Source organism: Montipora capricornis, chromosome 4 (assembly GCF_036669925.1).
Source record: "Montipora capricornis isolate CH-2021 chromosome 4, ASM3666992v2, whole genome shotgun sequence".
Lineage (NCBI taxonomy): Eukaryota > Metazoa > Cnidaria > Anthozoa > Scleractinia > Acroporidae > Montipora > Montipora capricornis.
In genome coordinates, this window is record NC_090886.1 from 9,819,901 (window position 1) to 9,824,900 (window position 5,000).

The window sequence follows — 5,000 nt, forward strand, 5'->3', positions numbered from 1 at the left end:
GCCCAACTCGTGAACCTAACAAACCCAATAACAAAAAATGTTACAAGGCCAACAGAGATATACGGTGGAGATTTGTTGATAGCAGTTGATATTCTCGTGCTGTTAGCGGAGTATAACAACGCGAGTCAAGGCAGTATAAGTTCAGAGGAACACGTAAAGGATTTTTCACAAGTAGTCAGCAATTTACTTGAGCCGGAAAACGCTGTCACTTGGTTAGGCCTTGAACAGGTAAGCTTATAAATAAGGCTCAGCTTAAGACTAGAGACAGTGTGGCCCAGTGGTTAGGACGCTTGCCTTGAGATCCGGAGATCTGAGGTTCAACACCCTTTCTGACCACTCGTTTGAATTTGATCCTGGTAGTCCCTGGTTCAACTTCCTGGTAATCGCTGGTTTAACTGTAATTATTAAATTCTTAACCTCGGATAATGCATTTCGCGTGCTCTGATTGGTTCACTCAATCTCGGTTATAAGCTTATATGGTAAATGATTGCGTTAAGCGTAGCTAAAGCTATTTACCATCTCATATCCAACAAGCGCGAATGGAATAATTGTTAAATAGCCAATAGCTAAGTTACCTGCCTTAAGAATGGAAGCGAGGCTGTGGGTAACCCTGTTTTGATACAAATATAGACTAATTAGAATTAAAGCAGTGAGGTCTGTATCAATACAAGGTCACCAGCAGCCTCGCAGCCATTCATAGACCAGGTCACTGAGCACACAACTGTAAATGCCTCCGCCCAGTGGGAATTCCTTTTAAGGAATTTCAACTGGGCGGAGGCATTTGGACATATCTGGGGCTTGTTATATCAAATATAATTTTGAAAAATTCGTTGCATTATTGCGAGTTTCGTTTGGAAATTCAACACCAACATCTTCTCAGCTCTTGAACCGATTCTTTTCCGGGATAATGAAACATTCATTAATACAGTAATAACTTTTAAGTTATTACTGTATTAATGAATGTTTCATTATCCCGGAAAAGAATCGGTTCAAGAGCTGAGAAGATGTTGGTGTTAAATTTCCAAACGAAACTCGCAATAATGCAACGAATTTTTCAAAATTATATTTGATATAACAAGCCCCAGATATGTCCAAAAAATGCACGTACTTAGATTTCAATAAGCGTCACAAAGTGTCCCCTTGCTCTTCTCTCCAACTTCAACATCATTCGTGTCTCCGAATACAGACAACTGACGTCACAAGATGTCCCCCAAATACTGCTCCTCAAGTATGGATAAACAGCGGCATTGAAATAACGCTAATACTAGTACATGTGCATTGCAGTTTTTCTTCCTGTTACATAAGTTAAAGTGGTAATATATAGATTTAGCCAAGCCTAAAAGCGGAGTTCCCGGCTTGTTTATTCTTACTGGCTGTAGGATTAGTGAAAATAAAAGGCTTTGGAACTGTCCGCCTTTTGATTTTCCCGGATATTGCTTAATTATGTCATTTTCTTCGCTGCCTAACTCATGAGGGAACGCACGAAGCTCTAACTGTAAGTACGTCAAAGGAATGTTAGTACGGCGTACTAGGATTCCTAACATATTTCTTATTGAGAAGCGCAAGTTTTGACACGCTAGAGGTGTTGTAATCCATTGCAATGTCATAGAGCGGTCATTTAATTGGAAACAACGCAGAAATCTCTAGAGAATATGATCCTCAGTGAACTGTGCATTCTCTTTTGATCGTTCTAAACGAGGCGTCAAATCCGTCAACAATTATTACAGGCTTTTGGTTAAAATGTTCAATGAATGATGGCGGAAAGAATTCGGGGAATCGAATTTGGGAAAGAATCATCTACACACGAGAAACGAAGTGAGACCATGTCAAAGCAGAGGAAAGAATGGAAATAAGGGTAGTGGCTCAGAGCGACAAGAAACGTTGAAAGAGACATTTCTGCGGAAATTACTTGAAAAATTAATACAACCATGTTTCAGACTAAAAACTTGAAACGGGAAAATCCTTATTATTCAGCTCTGTTAAAAACAATGGTAAATCAAAGGATGTTGTGGGAAAACTTTCCCGCGCGTCGTCCCTGGAATGCAGTTAATTTTCCTGCAAGCTTCCAGCAACATTGGTAAGTATTTTTTATTTTGTCCTTGTGGGGCCGTTTCCTAGGACTAACGATCAGATGACTTACATAAGGATCATGTAGCACTTTAAGTTACACTCTGGCAGTTGACGTAGTTGCTTCGGTTTACTTTCCTTTGGCCTTTTCACTATCATAACTACTGACGCTGAAGGATCCTGAAGCCTTTAGTCTTTAATTCTGTTTACGGTTTGCTAATAGCGCTGACGTATGTGGAATTTTTGTTTGCATTGGCCAGGCAATGAAGGCGACAGTAAGTTGTAAAGAAAATAGCATTATCTTAATCGACCTCAATAAGGAATTAATAAGTTATGGTGACGTTTCCTAAAAGAGTTTTTTAGAGACATTTCATACCTTAATGATGGGATTTAATTAATCTTCCCTTTGACCGCCGCATTGGAAAACAACTTACCAGTTCTTTATAGCGCACTGAACAAAATTTTCTCTCTATGATGATTTTTTATCCAGATTTGAGAGGTCCCATTTATATTAGCTTTTTTTGTGCGTTTTTAAAAGCTTTCTCATGCTTGGATTTTATAGAAAAGCGACCATTGTACGTTCCCGCCAGTAGTTCCGTGCGATTGCCATATTAAGTTCATTGGCGAACGAAATAGGAATTTATCGGTAATGTCGCAGGCTCAAACCCAGAGAGAAATCTCCACAGCTGATTTAGTATTCCAAAAGTCACGTGCCAACAGAAATGGCGTCTCATGAATTGGTTCAGAATTGTTTAGGATTCAAATTATTTTCTATTTAAAACTAACAGATCATAGAACTCAGAGAAATTAGAATGAGGGAAAGGAAAAGAAGGGTATTCCAACTAAATTACTTGTTATTTTGTCGCAATACATCGGGCTGAATTTATATTTTGTATCGTAGTCGTCCATTGGGCGATTTAAATCCAATATTGAGTTGCCCAACTGTATTACAAGTCGCCTCTGACGACCGCCAAGTTTCAGCCCTGTTTGACTCTTGAACTTTATTCCAGAGAGAATTGAGGTTTTCGTTGAGTGCACTGCACAGGTAAATAATCGTTGGGAGGACTGATTTTGTAAGAACACAACTACTTCTTGGTGAAGGGGCATAAAAAGATGTACAATACAAGAAATGACACTTCTTTGTGACTCATTGACAATCATATCATTAGCATGCGACTGTACTAGAAAAGGAAAGATTAAGACAACTTTATACCACAGTTCACCGTCATTTAAGGGTCGATTGGTCTTTTACTGAAAACAATTAGCATAAATATCGACATGTAGGCGTTCCAGCGCATTCGGCAAAGTCTGATTTTGGCCGCTCTTCCCTGGGTGGCATCATGTGCATGTATTCTAATTCAGCCTTTTCGAGGAATCACTACAGGCCAGGATGGCCACTTTGCGGTTGTTATAGAGAATAAGAACCCGCCAGTTCAGATGGAAAAAAACGCAACATACAATTTTAAAAATTATCTAGTAAACCGTTGAACCTGATTTTCATGTTATATCGAACTGTATGAGGTGTGCCACCCGCCAGTTCAGATGAAAGAAAGCAACATACATTGTCACAAATTATCTAGCAAACGATTAAACCTACTTTTCATGTTACATCGAACTGTATGAGGTGTGCCACCCGCCAGTTCAGATGAGAAAACGCAACATATATTGTAACAAATTATCTAGCAAACGATTAAACCTACTTTTCATGTTACATCAAACTGTATGAGGTGTGCCACCCGCCAGTTCGGATGAGAAAACGCAACATACATTGTTACAAATTATCTAGCTAGCGGTTAAACCTACTTTTCATGTTACATCAAACTTTATGAGGGGTGCCACCCGCCAGTTCAGATGAGGAAACGAAACATACATTGCTACAAATTATCTAGCAAACGGACAAACCTACTTTTCATGTTACAGCAAACTGTATGAGGTGTGCCACCCGCCAGTTCAGATGAGAAAACGCAACATACATTGTTACAAATTATCTAGCAAACGGTCAAACCTACTTTTCATGTTACATCAAACTGTATGAGGTGTGCCACCCGCCAGTTCAGATGAGGAAACGCAACATACATTGTTACAAATTATCTAGCAAGCGGTTAAACCTACTTTTCATGTTACATCAAACTGTATGAGGTGTGCCACCCGCCAGTTCAGATGAGAAAACGCAACATACATTGTTACAAATTATCTAGCAAACGGTCAAACCTACTTTTCATGTTACATCAAACTGTATGAGGTGTGCCACCAGCCAGTTTAGATGAGAAAACGCAACATACATTGCTACAAATTATCTAGCAAGCGGTTAAACCTAGTTTTCATGTTACATCAAACTGTATGAGGCGTGCCACCCGCCAGTTAAGATGAGAAAACGCAACATACATTGTTACAAATTATCTAGCAAACGGTCAAACCTACTTTTCATGTTACATCAAACTGTATGAGGTGTGCCACCCGCCAGTTCAGATGAGGAAACGCAACATACATTGTTACAAATTATCTAGCAAGCGGTTAAACCTACTTTTCATGTTACATCAAACTGTATGAGGTGTGCCACCCGCCAGTTCAGATGAGAAAACGCAACATACATTGTTACAAATTATCTAGCAAACGGTCAAACCTACTTTTCATGTTACATCAAACTGTATGAGGTGTGCCACCCGCCAGTTCAGATGAGGAAACGCAACATACATTGTTACAAATTATCTAGCAAACGGTCAAACCTACTTTTCATGTAACATCAAACTGTATGAGGTGTGCCACCCGCCAGTTTTGATGAAGAAACACAACATATATTGCTACAAATTATCTAGCAAACGGTCAAACCTACTTTTCATGTTACATCAAACTGTATGAGGTGTGCCACCCGCCAGTTCAGATGAGGAAACGCAACATACATTGTTACAAATTATCTAGCAAACGGTCAAACC

The 5,000-nt window shown here is 39.4% G+C and overlaps 1 protein-coding gene across 1 annotated transcript in view; it reads left to right on the top strand.

Annotated features, from left to right (window-relative positions):
* The window catches only part of LOC138044449 (adhesion G-protein coupled receptor D1-like), a 26,045-nt gene that overhangs the window by 22 nt on the left and 21,023 nt on the right, over nucleotides 1-5,000 (top strand). Inside the window, exon 1 of the mRNA XM_068890962.1 lies at nucleotides 1-228. This exon is cut by the window's left edge and continues 22 nt beyond it. The gene's annotated coding sequence lies outside the window, so the exon portion shown is untranslated. The remainder of the gene's footprint in view (nucleotides 229-5,000) is intronic.